The 19,704-nt window shown below is 41.8% G+C and overlaps 1 protein-coding gene across 3 annotated transcripts in view; it reads right to left on the reverse strand.

Annotated features, from left to right (window-relative positions):
- Window positions 1-19,704, reverse strand: part of ATP8A2 (ATPase phospholipid transporting 8A2) — a 2,139,258-nt gene that overhangs the window by 1,594,980 nt on the left and 524,574 nt on the right. The gene's annotated exons all lie outside the window — the stretch shown is intronic.

A 19,704-nucleotide genomic window follows, 5' to 3' on the forward strand; every position in this document is an offset into this window, starting at 1 on the left:
GCAATGTTGCCTTATCTACTTTTTTTTATTTTTTTCTAATGAGGGAACTCCTCCCTTTAAGTTGTTTTTATTAACGCTTTTACTATGCCATTCCCCATTTACTTAATTATCTATTCATATATTGAAAAAATAAAAACACATATGATGGACGAAGCCTCAGGTGAGTCATGAAGCCCCTCCCTTAACTCAACAAGTGTGATAATTCGCATATTATACTCTACACACGTGCTTACATGGATTATGCCATGGTATTGTTTAATGTGTCCTTGTTTTAATCAAAAGTATTTAAACAAACACAGGATGCAAGGGTTTACATTTGTGAAATATGGTCAAATCAAATTGAAGAGACCATGTGACTATCTGGGTACCCCCAAAGTAACAGTTCCATGACATCTGAGGCCCACCTGCAGAGCCAGCACACCCCTCCATCTGCCAAGGACCCATTCCTTGATACTCTGTCCACACAGAATAACAGAGGCAGAGAGATGGCCGCCTGTCTTTCCTTGCAGGATAGTGTCAGTGTGCCAGGGACAGTGGTCTGAGATGACTTTTAACCCTTTAGCCTAGAACAGGCTGGGGAGCTCTTGTGAAAAGCAGACAGCAGGTGGGGGTAGTAGGGCTTGAAAGGAGGCTCACTGCCTGTGCTGTCAGTCCAGTGAGGGACTTAGGCACCCCAGACAATCATCGTCACAAATTGCCAACCAAGGAGCACCCTCATACAGAATACTCACATGCTGTCCCAAAGGGAGCACCCCTGCCCAGCAGCCTACCAGCAGCCCATCATGTTGCATTTCCTGGTAATACCTTGGTAGCTGCCCAGTCCAAACTCCCTAGTCAAGTACCCACACTTGCTGCCTAGCACAGTGAGCCCATCCCCACACCCTCACCAGGTGTCCAGAGAGGTGCTCCATTAGGCTCTGGGTCGTACTGGCAGCAGGTAGTGGGTCAAATATGGGGTCAATGGGACCCTATCTCTGCGCACTGTTGCTACTGGGTGTTCCCAACTTTTCAAAATCATAAACTTCACTCAGTTCGTTGGCTCTTGAACTTTAAATTCACGGTTGAAATGAAACATACGGTATTCTGTATTCAATACATCACAATTTTATTCATTGGATATCAAAAAAGTTCATTTCTTGTAGTTTTAATGGATGAACTCCTTAGTTAATCAATACGTTCACTTAGTTGCCCAATGCATTTCGAGCCTACTCGGCTCTTCTTCAGGGGCTTGGAATTCTACGATAGAGATAATAATAGACTTTAGTGATATGGATAATATGAGACGCGTCATGTCTGTTAGGGTCATTTTTAGTACATACATTAATAAATGCTGGTCAATGTATTATGCGATAAATCACTCCACTAAGTATATGTCAAATATACCTCCACCAGGAGAAGTGATGAAGAGAAAGGGTAGATGAAAAGAAAAGGGCGTTAGTGTCCATGCAGAAGAAAAAACGGTAGCTGCATACCTGGTTCTAGACTGGGGGGGAGAATAGAACTCGTTCTGAAAAGGAAAAATCAGGTTGAGAACGTATCTAGAGGAAATCATAGCGGGGAAAATAAATGAAAAGCAGTCGCGGTGAACTTACGAAGAACGTGCGGAGAACATGCTGAAACACTACAGGATCTCAGATCTGGAATCAATTCGAGAAGTTGGACGAAGGTGCTGTACAGCAGTCTTCGTCGGACGATGTTGGGCCAGGACTGAAAGCGGATAGAAATACTTCCGGGTTTGCAAACGTGAGCACAAAAATTTCGCGATAATGGGAAACTGCCAAGTGAGAACTGAAAAAAAGCTCGGCGGCCATCTATAAAGGGCTAGGTGATCAAAGGATAATGCCTGAAAAAAACTCGTCGCGAGTGGAACTACTTAAAGGACAGACTAGGGGAACTGCTATGCACGAAAGGGGAACGGAAAAACGAACAGCGTAAAGAAGTATACAGCTTAAAAAATGTGGATGGGAGGATGGAAAAGCGGCCATCTTGGAATGGCTGTAAAAGACGTGAAAGTATGAGGAAGAGCCTGATGGTAGTAAACACAATATAGGTATAGGTAAAGAAAATAAAGTGTACTAAAGTGAACACTAATGTCAAGAAGAAAACACAAATGTCAAGGGGAAAACAACGTTCAGTGATCATGCGTCAAGACTAAAAAAAATACAATGTTTTATAAATAACATGCAAAATCAATTTTATCATTCATTCCCTTATTAATTAGGGTGTCCAGACGCTTAATCCAATATGTCTCTCGTTGGAGGAGACTTCTGGTAAGATCTGTGCCTGGATGTTGGTCCACTAATTCAAGCACGGAGAACTTGAGTTGGGCAATGTTGTGTTTCTCCTCATTCCAATGGGTGGCTAAACTGCTGTTTTTGTTCTGTGTCCTTATTGTACTCTTATGTTCAGAAATTCGAACTTTTATCTTTCGCTCGGTCTTGCCAACATACAATTTGCCGCATGGACATTTGATATAGTAAATTAGTTTCGATGAATTGCAGTCACAGTTGTGGTGGAGGTTGATCTTCTCTCCTGTGAGAGGGTGATGTAAAGTGTTCCCAACAATCACATTATTGCATTGAACACAATTTCGGCATTTGGTCATTCCTTTGTAGTTGATATCCCCTTCTCAAGAACATCTCTTGCTGTTGTGAAGAATGTCTCTCCGTGTCTTCTGGTTTGGAGCATATCCTTTTGATCCTTAAAAATTGAGAGAATGGTAGGTTCTGTTTTAGACTAATTGGGTGAAAACTTTGAAAATGTAGCGCACTGTTGACGTCTGTCTCTTTTTTAAACACTCCGGTTTTGAACTTATTTCTTTCTTTTATGAGAGTCACATCAAGGTACGACATCTTAGAACGGTCGATAGAATGTGTGAATTGAATATGTTCTTGAGAAGGGGATATCCTGAGAATGTGGTAGAATATGCTAAACAACGCTCAATTAAATACACCAGAGAAAGTTTATTAAAAGTACAACCACGCAAACAGACAACGAGACAAGTTTTCGTGTCCAAATTTTCCACTGCCTCAAGCACAATAAAGAAAATAATCAATAAGCGCTGGGAAATGCTTCAAAATGAACCAGATTTCAATAACATCTTTAAAGACACACCAATGTTTGCATATCAACGTTTGAAAAATATCAAAGAAATAATCAACACACCTACTAAACAACATCATACCAACTACAAAGGAATGACCAAATGCCGAAATTGTGTTCAATGCAATAATGTGATTGTTGGGAACACTTTACATCACCCTCTCACAGGAGAGAAGATCAACCTCCACCACAACTGTGACTGCAATTCATCGAAACTAATTTACTATATCAAATGTCCATGCGGCAAATTGTATGTTGGCAAGACCGAGCGAAAGATAAAAGTTCGAATTTCTGAACATAAGAGTACAATAAGGACACAGAACAAAAACAGCAGTTTAGCCACCCATTGGAATGAGGAGAAACACAACATTGCCCAACTCAAGTTCTCCGTGCTTGAATTAGTGGACCAACATCCAGACACAGATCTTACCAGAAGTCTCCTCCAACGAGAGACATATTGGATTAAGCGTCTGGACACCCTAATTAATAAGGGAATGAATGATAAAATTGATTTTGCATGTTATTTATAAAACATTGTATTTTTTTAGTCTTGACGCATGATCACTGAACGTTGTTTTCCCCTTGACATTTGTGTTTTCTTCTTGACATTAGTGTTCACTTTAGTACACTTTATTTTCTTTACCTATACCTATATTGTGTTTACTACCATCAGGCTCTTCCTCATACTTTCACGCCTTTTACAGCCATCCCAAGATGGCCGCTTTTCCATCCTCCCATCCACATTTTTTAAGCTGTATACTTCTTTAAGCTGTTCGTTTTTCCGTTCCCCTTTCGTGCATAGCAGTTCCCCTAGTCTGTCCTTTAAGTAGTTCCACTCGCGACGAGTTTTTTTCAGGCATTATCCTTTGATCACCTAGCCCTTTATAGATGGCCGCCGAGCTTTTTTTCAGTTCTCACTTGGCAGTTTCCCATTATCGCGAGATTTTTGTGCTCACGTTTGCAAACCCGGAAGTATTTCTATCCGCTTTCAGTCCTGGCCCAACATCGTCCGACGAAGACTGCTGTACAGCACCTTCGTCCAACTTCTCGAATTGATTCCAGATCTGAGATCCTGTAGTGTTTCAGCACGTTCTCCGCACGTTCTTCGTAAGTTCACCGCGACTGCTTTTCATTTATTTTCCCCGCTATGATTTCCTCTAGATACGTTCTCAACCTGATTTTTCCTTTTCAGAACGAGTTCTATTCTCCCCCAGTCTAGAACCAGGTATGCACCTACCGTTTTTTCTTCTGCATGGACACTAACGCCCTTTTCTTTTCATCTACCCTTTCTCTTCATCACTTCTCCTGGTGGAGGTATATTTGACATATACTTAGTGGAGTGATTTATCGCATAATACATTGACCAGCATTTATTAATGTATGTACTAAAAATGACCCTGACAGACATGACGCGTCTCATATTATCCATATCACTAAAGTCTATTATTATCTCTATCTTAGAATTCCAAGCCCCTGAAGAAGAGCCGAGTAGGCTCGAAATGCATTGGGCAACTAAATGAACGTATTGATTAACTAAGGAGTTCATCCATTAAAACTACAAGAAATGAACTTTTTTGATATCCAATGAATAAAATTGTGATGTATTGAATACAGAATACCGTTTATGTTTCATTTCAACCGTGAATTTAAAGTTCAAGAGCCAACGAACTGAGTGAAGTTTATGATTTTGAAAAGTTGGAAACACCCAGTAGCAACAGTGCCCAGAGATAGGGTCCCATTGACCCCATATTTGTTGTGTATATATTGGCAAGTACTGACTGTCGCTTGCCTTCTCTGTAGCACGCTTTCAAACAAAACAAACTATTTACAAATCTGAAGTTTCTACATAAAAAAGTGAGTGCCTCCTCTACTTATTTTATTAGCAGGTAGTGGGTCCCCTGCATCTACTGTCACGGTCAAGCCTGCTGCAGTTTGCCTCACCTAAAACAAGTTTTGTTCACTGGTTAACAGGCCAGTATTATTTTAGCCCCTACGTCCTCAAAACTGAGCTGGAATTAGCATCAGCTGGAAAGTCAAGCTGAATAGATTTCTGCACTGAACACCTGCAGCTTGTAATTGATAGTAAGGAAGCACTCACTTGTGTAATGTTGTGATATTTTATGACAGAACCCTTTGACTCCTAGCAGACACCATAGAGCTGTGACGTAGGTGTCGGAGCGCAATGCCATGAAAGTTTGTTTTAGAATGTTGAGTTTGCAGTTACAAGCAGCACAATAACCGCTTCGGCGCGGCGCAAATTCCCCCGCCGTGCGTGCAAATTCCACACGTGGGCGGAACGGACGGCCCCCGGCCGTCCTCCGCACACGCCCACCGTGACGTTGGACGCAGAGGATAAAGGCGTCTTATACTAAGCTTCGTCTGTGGTGTTGTCACTGGGAGGCATCCAGGCTGGGGAGATGCTACAACTTACACAGTGTGTCCCAACATCTCTTCTGTGAACATGGAGAGTCGTGCTGTTGGTTTAAAAAAACTGCACACAATGAATCATAGCATTGCAATTAATATATTTTTAGAGTGTTTAAAAGGATCAATCTAGCAAGCTCAACTTTGCAGAAGCATTACTCTTTTTCCTTAAGGCATAAATGTTAAAATGAAAAAGCACTCATTTCCAGATGTTTTACTTTGTCTGGCTATTAAATCGGACTATTCCTGGAACCAATTCCCACTAAAATGTATTTGATTTTGAAAGTCTTAAATTCTTGAATCTGTTCAAGGCAAATCTTTGGATCTTAAATGGTGAAGTGATGGTCACCTGTCCTCTCATGTGTTTGCACCCACACCACCCTTCTAGGTCCTTGAAAAACTCTTTGGTATAGCGTAAAGCATGTTAGGAGATTAGTTAGCATGGTAGGGGAAAAGTCAGCATGATGTGCCGGACGCAAGTAGGCTTTGAGGTTGTCCTGAGATTGTCAGGGCACTGAAAGGGCTATATATATAGGTGGGGAGGTGGGTGGGCCACTTGCCCACACAGGGAAATGGGTTGGTTATTGGGTATGCAGAGTGTACCAATAGCTAACCAGTTAGTCCTATGAATGTGAGGAAGACGATCAGACAGATATCCAACTGGAGATGGCTCCCGAGCACAACCAGTTGACATCTGGGTTCCCACAAACATTTCCTTCTCACAGACTGTGTATTTAAAAAAAAATATAATAATACCTGCACGTTTAATTGTAAGTACTTGCATAACTTTACTCTTCATTCTTCTATCTTTTCTGAAAGTTTAATGCATAATTCAAGTTTTGTTTGGCCACATCAGGAGAGCCTGAATTATCTTAAAACAGCTCATAAATTGAAAGTTGTTTCAAAGAGGGGTGCCAAAAATCAGTGGCATAGCTAGGTGGGGGCGGCACGAGTTTTGGGGGTGGCGGCCTCTTACCTGCCATCTCGGGGCGGCAATAGAACCCCCCCCCCCCCCCCCGCTCCTCACTGCGGCTTCCGCGGGGTGGCAACCGCAGGGACCCCCACAGGCGGCCATATGGCTAGCTAAGCCACTGCCAAAAATATGTGTTGAACAAGGTCCCATAGATCCTTACAGTGACTCGGCAAGCAACGAACCCAACAGTGGAATCACAACTGGGCTCTACTTAAAACTAAGAGGGGTGGGGGGCTCCGCCCCCAAAGCTCTTAAAGTTAGAAGACAGTAATACGGAATGATCATTGGGTAGTAAAGAGTTTAAGTTGCAATTATACGAGTAGTAGAAAAACATCTTAATGTGGCAGGACCATTTTCAGTTGTCCATCACTGGGCCCACGGTTATATGGGAAGGTAGTCAGCACACTTGACAGATACATCAAGAAAGGCCTTATTTACTGCCACGTCAGGGAGAGGAAAACATTATTTCAATGTGGCTTTGCATTTCTGGCAGATGAGCACAATTAATTGTGTAGAGAATAATACTACATTAATAATACTGTATTCCTCCGAGTTTTACCTTCCATACCAAAAATAAATCACCCCCCCCCCCCCAGTGTAACTCACACAGGAAGCTTTGAAATGTACTGACTGAGAAATAATAACACGACGACATCAAAATATGGGCTTCCTCTTGGGAGAAGTTTTAATGTCGTTTGTAAATCACCCATTCACAAATGAGGATAATGCACGGGAGTAACAAGGCTACTTCAATGACAAAACACGCGGTACAGTGAAAAACATTCGCTGCATTTTGCAAACACAAAACACGAGCAGCATCGCGCGTCCCTTGTGAAAAGAAAGGAAGGTGCAGGGGACCCGTCCTCTTAAGAATGCTGTGAACCGCGGGCAAGGCATACTCTAGGGGCACCCGAGTGAAAAACCTTGTATTTCACTACTTATTTTCTGTTATTTCAGTCTCCTTGACGCCAAATCATATAGGCTATTATTATTATTAAGTAATGATACTGAGGTGAGAGAGGTGCCCCTTGGAAGGTGGGGGCCCTGGGCACCTGCCCACTTTGCTCAAGTCCTCAAAGGTCTCGCGGGCCCAGAATAAAACTCGGCAGATTAAGAGCATGGGAAGGAGAGTGTAAAGATGGACTCTACATCCTTTAATTAGAAAATTCTTATGATTATCGAAGTCACGTTCTTCAACACACTTAAGGGAGGACAAGGAGGCACTCGGGCACAGCGCTTCTGCTCTTGACAGTTCCCCTCAACATATGATTGTTAACTGCACACATTCCCATCATCCCATCATTCTAGAATGCCCAGCTGACTACCTCACAATACAGCAGTAGCGGCTGCTACCGAATGGAAGTGGTGGAAGGGGGGGGGGGGGGGGTAGTAGTGGGAGCGACCTCTGGAACAAGCCCGAGCTCGAAAAGAAGAGCAGCAACGGGAGGGAGCCGGATCGGACATCCATGCGGCCAGCAATTTCATGCGACGCTCCCTCAAGGACTTCGGTTTCAGCCTCTGACAGGCGTCACAGTCCTTGGAGTCGTGGTGCACGCAGAGGCACCACATACAGATGAGGTGCGGGTCAGTGCCAGACATCGGACGCGCACAAACTTCACAAGCCTTAAAGCCGGAAGACATTGCACACTGCTCCCATGACACCTGAGGGTGTCGAGAACGCCCAAAAACCAGGCCAAGGAACTGCTGGTTTTCCAGGATCCACACTTGGGACGCGGAAAAGAAGAAAACTGACGTCAGAGCGTCGGGAGGGGCTTATATGGCTCCGCTGACGTCATGTCCGTGAACGACATCAGGGCGGAGCTGGACGGCGCCGCCCCCGGCGTGCAGAGGTGCTGCTGTGAAAGATTTTCCGGATCCAGTCTGACACCTGGGATATTCCAAGTTAGGGAATCTGCGTGTAGACGTCTCTATAAGATAAATAAAAGTACTTACCTGGGTGCCGCCGGCTGCCACCGCCTCTCCTCCGTCCTCTTTTCCGGCAGCAGGAAGCACATAGCCTCCCAGAATCCAGTAGCCAATCACGACGCTGCCTTACAGCAGTATTGTGATTGGTCTGACCACTGCCTCTCCTCCGACCTCTTCTCTGGCAGCAGGAAGCACAGCATCCCAGAATCCTCTAGCCAACCATGTTGCTGCCTTACAGCAGCTTTGTGATCAGCCTGAGCACCGTGGTTAGGGACTCAGAGGGAATGGGAGGCTGTGAATGTTTACCACCCTGGCTGTGCAATTCAGTCTTGCAGAGAACATGATAAGTGCCCTTGACATTTTGGCTGGCCTAAGACGGCCGGCCGTCCAAACTGTCATATGCACTCATCCCCCAGCTCTCAACAGCCCAGCCCTGCATGCCCCCCCAGACAACTGAGCCAGTTCGGTAAAATAGAAGGATAACGCTGCGCCATTATCATTTGATTTTTCCCTCTTGAACTGCTGTGGGGTGACTCTCCTCCACCTTAGTGGAGTAGTAGCAGCTGCAATACAGGTGGTCTAACAATAGTACGGTGACCTGTAAGAGGCATAATCTGACATAAATACCTACCATCACTGCAGAGGGGTGCTCTGCATGATTCCCTGCTCCATTCTACTTAGCATGGATGTCCAGCTTTGGGCACCCAATAAAACTCACAAGCAGCTACAGCTTTTACCCTATCCATCTCTACAAACAATCATACCACAAGAGACATAATTATTGGCTGTTCCAGAGTTGCACCCTTCGAAATCCCTCTTACATCCAGTTGGGGCTGACCTAAGCTGCGTCATTTGTGCGTATCCCTGTTAAACTTGGGTATATTCAACTGGTTTACTGAGCTGGAACGCAAGATTTTGAGTAGCATATAATTGCTGAGTCTACTTAAAATTACAGAGGCCTGTCCCTACATGGAGTGATGTACAATGCGTAGTATCCTAAATCTGATGTGCTCCTTTGTGCAATTGGGAGGGAAGAGGCTGAGCATGGGTGAAAGTGCAGGCTACCGATATTAATGTTAATGTTATTCAGACTTCTAAAGCGTGCTATCACCCAATGGGCATCCTGGCGCTAAGTACCCTTTGTCTAGCCGTGCACGGAGAATGCATTAAAATGCCTAGCTGAGAGAAAACAACATTATACAGTAATAGTGGGAAAGATCCAGGTCTTTAATTTCTTCCTAAACTGCAAGAGATCTCCTGTCTGTCTAAGGCTATAAGGTAGTGTATTCCATATTCGGGTGGCTGTCACGCTGAAGGCTCTACCTCCAAGTTTAGTACTTTTAAACTTAGGTACTGTTATTATTTTAGCTGAGGACGAGCGCAAATTTCTGTTAGGGGCATACCAGTTAAACGTTTGCTGCAATGGTTTAGGCCCCATCCCATTAATGGCCTTAAAGACTACACACAGTGACTTAAACTGAATTATCTGAGTCATGGGGAGTCAGTGAAGTTCCCTAGGAGCCAGGGATGCTGATGATCTACGTGGTTTCTTAAGGGCTAACTTGGCCGCCATTGTCTGACATCTCTGCAGTCTCTCAATGAGATACTTAAGGGCCTCCAGTAACAAGGCATTGCAGTAGTCCAGCCGACTCAAGATCACGCTTCTAACTACTTGTGCCCTTTTTGCGTCTGGCAGCATTGGGAGGATCTTCCGTAACACCCTTATGAGGGAGAGACTAGTTCCAGCCGTTTTATTAACTTGAGATTCTAGGCTCAGTCGGTCATCAATTACTACTCCCAGATTACATACAGTTTTGGAGGGTGTTGGTGGCAGTGTTTTGAATAACTTGAAGTTTCTGAAGATGGTGAGTTAGGGCACCATTCAGGGTAAAAGGAGTTGGCATGATCCAAGTGAGATTTGGCATTTACTGCGCATCTTTTCACATTACTGGTTAGGAATATGTTGAGTTCAAGAGCTTTACGAAAAATGCACATTTAGACTCAATGGTGTGGATGATTGCGCTCATAGATAGATTAGATGCAAAGGCGACTCCTACGCTCTTTGCTGTGGTCATTGGTGTAGGGAAATCTCTAATCTCCACAGTCCAGTAGTGTTGGGTTCACAGCTTTTGATAATCATTAACCACAAGTACTTTGGTTTTGTTTGCGTTTACATTAGACAGATGCATCCCGTCCAGTTCCACATGACTTACCCCAGGGTATATTTAACAAACCAAGAGTATATAATGAAAATGGCCAGTCTGACTAACTGAAATGATAGAGGTTAATACTGGCTCTTCAGTCCTCAAGTGTGGCCTGAAACACACTAAAGGCTTAGATGCAGCAGTAACCATGCAATCTACCTGTGAACAAAACAAGCAGCAGCAAAGTAGGGTCCAGCAAATTCACGTAGAACAGAAACTAGAGTGGATCCATGCATAGGCACCCTGACGTCTAAAAGATCTATACTAAATTGCTGTAACATCATAGTGACTTGGTGGTGTATATACAGGGTGAAAGTTGTCACAGTATTTAGTGCTAACAAGACATCCCAGTTTGAATATGGAGAGAAAATTGTAAGAGTACAAACTTAAAAAAAATGCAGAAAAGCGGCACCAAAATGCGATTAAGTGTATTAGGGATAAATAGGGCAAACAGTATAAAGGCTATACTGAGCCACCAGCCATTCTTCAGCAATTCAGAGATGTTTACCAAGTGATATCTGGTAGCTCACCCATCCACCCTCTCAGCAGAGCGAAATTGACATATCTACGAAATGCTAATATACCACAGTGGACTCCCTAGTCAGGCGCATGCTCATAAAGATGACATCACTCTGTCAGAAATAGAAGTGGCTATTACATATCTACCATGGAGAAAGGCGTCAGGTGACATACCACTCGAGTTCTACAAAACATTTATGCATATACTTACACCAGAGCTTATGTCTGTAGTTTCTAGCATCGACCAAGTGGGTTAAGCTCCGGAGTCCTGGATATATACCAATATTAATTTGAATGCCAAAATATACGCCAAAGTACTGGCTATGCCAATTGCCGTGAATGTACATTATTTACTGCTCCCACAGCAACATGGGTTTATTCATGAGCAAGATACTACCAACCATATAAAAACTGCCACTGCCTTATTTGATGCAGGTAAAACTTTTGGGAGACAGGTGAAATGATACCTTTAAATGCCAAAAAGACTTTTGACAGGGTATACTGGGTCTAGCTATGGTCAACCATGCATGCTATGGGCTTTGCCGATAAATTTGAGGCTCATGTGCAGAGTCTTTATCGGAATCCACTAGTGAGATTGGTTCTAGGTGGACACAGATCTACATTGTCCAAACTATGCAGGGGCACTCAGCAGGGGTGCCCATCATCTCCTCTGCTGTTTGCCCTGTACATTGATACATACATAAGACAAATACTATTAATAAATCAGTGGATTCTGCCAGTAGCATTGAATGGGGTGGAGATGAAAGTTAGCAATGCAATATACTCAATAGATCCAGTTGAAGCCATTGAAAGTACCTCAACTGATGCAGAGAGATTTGGGGCTACATCGGGATAAAAAGTTAATCTATTAAAAACTGAAACATTAATTTTGAGGCCAGCAAAACAACCCTCGGAATAATTCCAGTAGCCACATATCTGGGAGTCAGCAGGGAAACTCGGATCATAAAATTACATTATGATCAGCTCTTTCATCAGTTTATAGTGAGAATGTGGTCCTCAAACCGGCTCAAAATTATTATTATAGGGTTCTGCAATATTGTCAAGATAAATGTGCTCCCTAAATTTCTTTTTCTTTTGCAAGCCATTCCAATACGTATGCGTGACTTTTTCTTCAAGTGGCTGATTGGCAAAATTAGCACTTTTGTCTGGGGCTACAAGAGGGCTAGACAAGCTATTCAGCTGATCAAGCTCCCTCCGAACTGAGGTATTTTGCCATTACCTGACTTTAAAACATATTTTTGGATGGCATTTGGATCACAAATGAGGTGTCTTCTTAGTGGCTTTAATCCCAAATTTAATACATTAGGGTATCAAATAGCTGTGGGTTCTGATTGGACATTTTTGCTGTGTAGACGGACTTGATCCAAACTATTTTAAGCGGGCTCGCTTCAAGGTTCTCGGAGATTTACAAATTATATGGGGTGATATCTGTATCTTATTCCAAATTCCCCTTGTGCACTCATTTGTACCACTTTGGGACCATCCAACCCTTCCTTCTGTATTTCGCGATGCAGTGCTATGGGGTGGTATCGCTGTGGAGATAGAACAATAGGGCAGCTGTAAGATGTTCGAGGACTATTTACGTTTGAAACATTGCACTTATTATATAGCCTTCGGCAACAAACCTTGTTTTAACTATCTACAAATGCGCAACTATTTGTTGCATGATTCTAGCTATAATTGTGCCCTTGGGGATTCTGAGATTATGTGGGACCCTGAACAGCTGTTGAGAGTCCCACAGATTTTTTCTAATGAATTCCTCAAGGACATCGATCCCACTCTCCTTTGATTTTTACTCATACTTGTTTGGGAGGCGCGTGGGACTTCTCCACTTATAGCTTCTTCTTCCCCCTCATAATATTTACTGATTCCGAGATCCTGACGTACATCTGTTCTATGGATAGCAAACTAAAAATCCGAGATTACTACAGAAGTATGAATAATCAGAGAAGATGATCTGACAAACCTACCACATAAGTTGCACCTTAAAATCGGCCAGAAAATCTCAAGAAGTGATATTTTGCTAGCTTTTAATATAATTAATTTTTCCATAGTATTAACATGCTTGAAGCTTAAGCAATTTAAAACCCTTGGCATATTAAATTATACACCAGAGAAGATTGATAATTGGGCCAATGCTAACACAGGCAAAAAAAGCGGATGTCTGAAATGTGGGATTTAAGCAGCATATATCATTCCTATATTTGCTACATGTCCAAACCTAAATAGTTATGGGTCTGACATTGCCCTGACACTATTTCAACCTTTAGAAAGCGATTTGCATCTGTCAGTCAGGCATATTATTTAGGGACTCTCTGCTTTCTACAATTATTTCCATTGCAATTGTAGCTGCCTGCTTGTGCATTGCTCAGAATTGGACTAGTCAGACTGTACTTAATGTATGTGAGTGATGGCTCCTTGTCTTTGCCAAGTATGTAAACCTGAGGCTGCCATTCCAAGGCTTAGGGGTAACAAGGGAGAGAAGTGCCTTAATAGGACTTGGGTTTTAATATTTCCTAGCTAATCCTGAATGTTAGTGCAAATATGCTTATGTGACTTCTCAACTGTCTGTATTACAATTGACTACATGTATAAGTCAAGACTGCATTTATTTATTGGTTAGGGGGGTTCTCAAGGAATGGCAGATTGAATCTAATTTGTTTAATTTATGTATATTGCACATACCTCACGCTGCTTAAACTACACAGGATCTATAGGGGTCGCTCTACAGCATGCCCCTCGCTGTGGACAGGGTGAGATACATTCCTATATATGGCATGACACTGGGACAAGGCTTTGACATATTTACGGACAGTGTTTGAGCGGATCCGGGGAGTAACTCTGTTAATCCTAGACCGGTTCCGTAAATAGTGCTTGTAGGTCAATGTAGGTTGACCTAGAAATGAAAAGCTGCAATCTAAATTCCTTCATCTCTTACTCCTTCTTGCAAAATGCTGTGTTGCTATGGGGTAGCTGAGGACTAAGGGTCCGAAGGTAGAATTTAAGGCAAGAAACATTAAATAGTCTTTAGCAGATAAGACATCACATCAGGCTGTCTCCTAGAGATGTGAAGGTCAGTGAGGACTTCGAAGTCGGGGGGGGGGGGGGGAGAAGAGGACATAGTGACTATATTTGAACACGCATGGCCTGATTGAGGGGACCTGATGCCTGCATCCAGTGCAACTGAAAGGGTTCCTCCGTAGCCATTCAACACCACTGGCCTGGAGCAGTAGAACCTGGAAGGACTCATGGGAGGCATCCAGGGATATCAACAGATAAGGCAAAGGATGAGTCTATGAATCAGAATAATTGAGGGGAATGGGTGATAAATCACATGAGAGGGACAGGATGGGAACACTCAATGGGCAGGATCACTAAAACTGTATCAGTAGGCTGGTAGAAGATAAATGTCACATACTTCATGCTTTGTGTTTGCAAATGCAGAACTGATGAAATTTAAAAAAAAAATTATTTATTGATTGTGTGTGATCATATCCAATTAAATGAATACATTTTAAGAGTTTAGTGGTCCTCCTTGTTGAACTAAAAGTTGTGTATCGTCTGCTCACATGTATAATTTTAGACCAATTATTTGTAATTCCTTAGCAAGGGTGCTCACATATACATTGTTTAAATGGCCTGAGAACACAGTTTCTTGGGGTACACTATGCTTTAATAGAATATTTCATGCTGTAAGTAGAAATAATGTCTCAGCGCAACATAGTTTCATTAAGGACTTGAACCATTTTAGAGCATTTCCCTTTATATCAACTGCATTCATGAAGCCTGGTAAGGTGGGAGTGATCTACTTTACCAAACACATCTGATAAGTCCAACATGACCAGGGTGCAGGTGTTGCTACAATTTGAGTTGCATCCCAGATCATCTTGGACCACTAGGAGAACTGATTCTGTGTTCAGGGCTTGTCAAAAGCTAGTCTGAATAGTTCCAAAAGCGATGGTGGAGTTTGATGTGCACACATTTGTTTTGCTACATGTTTCCAAATAGTTTTGTCGTGGTTGGTAGTGAAAAAAAATCGACCTGTAGTTTTTCATCACATTTGGGTCCGCTCCAAATTACTTCAGTACTGGAATTGCAGAGGCTGATTTGAAGGTTTGTGAAACTATTCCTTGTTCTAATCAGGAACTGATCAGTGTTTAGTGGGTCTTTAATCATAAGCCATATGTGTTAAATAAAATATAAGTGGCAGGGATACGATGAAGCTCATCATCAGATATCTCTTTAATAATTTGAAATACAGCTTTGAGGGTTATTAGAAGTGTTAATTTTGTTATAGTAATATTGTAGTGTAGCCGCTTTAATTAACTTAAATTCAAGATGTGTACTTTCAGTGTAACTAGGTCTCCATTTGCATCACCCTTATAATCATAAAGTGGTCGTGGCCCTTTTGATATGTTGAGTAAGCCAAAGACCTGGCTTTCTATATAATTTGCTGTATTGGAGAATAGGTGGTGGTGACTAAATTAGGAGCAATTTAATCTCATTTAGGAAAGCTATACCTTTTCCCTCCACCAGAAAGTCATCCTGTTTCTTACTAAGATTTATTTTATTCCATTCCCAACTATATTGGTGATCAGTTTTATGGTGAGGACTTTAATAACATTGATTGAAGGGGACATTTAATAATGTAATAGTCCGATTTAATACATGGGCTAACTTCTAAGTTCTCCACTTAAAGACTGCCCATTCAAATATGGTCTAGAATATGAGCCTTGTGTGTTGGGGAAATAATTATCTGGGATAGATTAGAGCTAAACAAAAGTGTATAAAATTATTCTGCATTCATTGGTCTAGTAGCAGAAATCACCTCACCAACTTTTTAATCATTTCTATTTAAATTAACAATATGATATTCTGCTGGACCATTTCAAGGATTTCTGGTGTATTAAAGTCAAATAGACAGGTTTCCATAAGTATGAGATACCTATATTATTATGTCTTCTTAATTCATTTACTTCTAAGGCATTTTTAACTAAAGGACACATTTAGATATGCCACATGCACTATTTTCAAATCTTTGGATTTTAGTTTAGTACCTATTGAGTTTGGACATACATTTCTGCTTTTTCTACATTTCGATATATGCTTCTGTATTCACAGTGATCTACTTGTTTCCTAAAGGAAAGAATTTTGAATTGTGAGGCAGACTGCAAGATGACTAAGATAATGGATTGCCCTTGGTCCTGTTCAGTGGTGGAATAGAGCAGAAAGGCTTGCATTTGGCGCACCTGCTGCACTGATGGGCATCAACGATATTTATATACATGGTTTTGCACATGCACAGAGCTATAGCTCCTAAGCAGGATTGCTAACGACACAAACGTAATTACCTCCTCAAGATGGCGGCTGCAGTAAAACAAAAACAGTGAACGCACCAGATAAACCATGCACAAATTCTCCCCAAAAAATAAATCTAAATCCTATTCCAAGAGTACATAAAATGTTTTATCTTTGATTCCTAACAGAGCTGTCACTTCTACATTTCACCTCAAACCATTCTGTGTGAAACCCATTGACAATCCCACACCAGCATATATCACTCTCACCAAGGACCCTGCAATCACAAAACGTTCTACACAATATTAAACATGGTCTGGTTCTGTTAACCGGAGACACGCATATATGTGTAGCTGTCTCTGTATATTTCGGTACACATAATTCAATGAAAATGTATGGATATAGGTGATCCAGATTAATTATCGAACCAAGGAGCATTGAGATAATAGAATGACACAAAATGTGTATACTGAGCTACTGAAACTAAGTAATTAAACAATTATTAGAACAGTGGAATGTTGAGAGGTGAACTGCAAACAGAGTTGCTGAGTCAACATTTTTTAGTACATCTCTTCTGCTCCAACATTCCATGGTTTGTCTTTTGGTTTGTCCATGTTTAAATCAGAAAACTTACTGGATCCTAAACATCCGCCTCCACACTGTCTCACTTCAATTCAGGCCTACAGCCCTGCATCTTCTAATGCTAGACCTTCCACAACGAGATGCAAAGCACCCAGAACATTATTTATAAATACAAATTAGGTGGTAAAACATTTTCTTGAAAGACACAACATGATCAAAGAAGAAGAATATACTTGAGTTACATGAGTCTGGGTAGCTTCTGATACTCAGACCTTGATTGAAATTACCCTCTGCCAACTCAATTTAAAATACTAACAGGGACAAACCATGTGCCAGAGGTGAGGAATTGGTGCTCCTCTCTCACAACTAACATATTCGGAAACACCAGGATGTAACTACACTTCCTTTGAGGACATGACTGGACACACTCTCTTGTGCAACTATTCAATTTTTACTCTTATGTACTACAAACTGGGTTACAATCCTTCCATCACCAAGGAAATAGTAGACTTAATACAGAAGATTCAAGCTCTTTCTCACAGAGTGACACATCTGGGTAATTCTAACCTCTGGCAAACTCACCAATAAACAAACAAGTAATTGAAATGGTTGAACACCTAGAGGTTCTAGGCTTCTGAATTCAGTAGCCACTCAATCAGCAGGCCATTCACTTTAGTTGGTTTTCACTTGTGGCATTAATACCTCAGATTACAATATCATACCAAAATTCGAAACATATTACTTCTTGATTGCTGGCTCCATGAATTTTACTTGCAACTACCCTAAAATGAAAGACCTGTTTAACTGTGGTGCTGAAGAAAGGTTGCACCACCAATGCTCCGCAAAGTGTCTACTATGGTGACCCACCCTCTTAACTCTGCCACCATTAGCAACTAATTTCTCTTTGAAACAAACAAAATCAAAAGAGCTTTAGTTCTATTTGCCCACCTTTTCAAAGTAAAAAAGTTAATTGAGAAGATGGAAGCATTTTAGTTTAGGACTGTCCATTATGAATAGAGACAAACCTGAAAATGTATCAATGGTGGAGAAATCCCAACTACAAACCAACAAAGAAATATGTGAAGCCCACCTGAGGTACCACAATAGAGCAAATTAAGAGCATTGTGCAGTTCCTATTGACCAAGCTCCAAACTAAAGAGGAGCACAAAAGAAGGCACGATTCACTTTGTATCAACACTGCAAACACTTAATGTATTTCCTTGGGAACACATTTCTCAAGATACTGGGTGGCATTATAAATATGCCCAGAAAGGCATGCTACGAGCCTCAATGAAGCACACAACACCACTGGTTACTGGAAAGCTTTGTATAGTGTGACTGATGATTGTTTACCTAAAGCAATAAGGGACTACCTGCCATCACTGGGTCTTAAAAGAAATTAAATTGTGTTTTTTTGTATAATAATTTTAATGTTTCTTTCTATTTAATAAACAAACATTAACAAATAATCGAGTCAATATGAATATCTCTGGCACAGACATGTTAGTCTTCAGTATGTTATTTTAACATTTCATGATAACATGTCAGCTTTTCCTACACACCATCTACAGAGAACAACCACATAACACTTTGGCATAATTCAGCAGTAGGAGAGTGGCGGAGGCGTGTGGGCAGCAAGGATACCCCAAATGAAACATGGCCTTACTCCTGTAACAAACATGTTGCATCACAGTCCCTACTCCATACAAGTATTCAATAATATATCTTCTGCCTATGTCTCTACCCACCCACGGCATATTTTCTCGAATTTTTTGGCACACCCTGTCTTTGTAAATCTGTTTTTCCATTACCATTCAGTTATCCATTTCCCTTCTTGAATCCTGAAAACGGGCCAGCTCTTCACCTCCCCATCTCTGTGCTATATCTGTTTTAGCCACCATGAAGTCCAAGTAATGATAAATGTCTATTTGTGACTTGATGTGTCTGTGGCTCCTCTCACACCCAAGAGCATCAGAAAGGAGTCCATCTCTAGGGGAATTTTGGTGATATCAGCCAATGATCGCCACTCTCCCGTATGCTTGGATTTATGGACAACTTTATATTATGTGAAGGAAATTGCCCAGTCCACATCCTCAAGTACATCTACCATTGAGCGCTCCACCTCATAAGTGCATTTATGCTTTACTATAGTATGTTATGTGTAATATTTTTAGTTATAGAAGTCTAAAACTGATATTTATGTCTCTCTGTCTGGGGAATCTTAGCACATAAGCCCACATGTCATGATCTAGTTCGCCAATATCTTTTTCCATCACGTATTTAGTCCGAGCAAGTATTTCAATTAAAAGGTAGTGTATGCATTCTCCCCTCTAGAAGAAGCCCCTCTAGTGGAGAGTAGTCCATGTTTTCCTCCTCATTGTTATCTGGGACTAAATTGCAGCTATTTGAAGTTTTGTGAGGAATGCATTTTGTATCAGTGGCGTAGGAAGGGGGGTGCGTGGGTGCGGGCCGCCCCGGGTGTCATCACTGAGGTGGGTGACAAAATGGCAAAAATATGTGTTTTAAACACATATTTTTGCCATTTTGTCAAGCTGGGTGAGACAAGTAATTTTCCGCACCGTGTACCACCGGACCGTGCTACGCCACGGTCTCGTATTCTGTCTCCAAATGAGCAAATGGTACAATTCCATTAGC

Source organism: Triturus cristatus, chromosome 8 (genome assembly GCF_964204655.1).
Source record: "Triturus cristatus chromosome 8, aTriCri1.1, whole genome shotgun sequence".
NCBI classification, from domain to species: domain Eukaryota; kingdom Metazoa; phylum Chordata; class Amphibia; order Caudata; family Salamandridae; genus Triturus; species Triturus cristatus.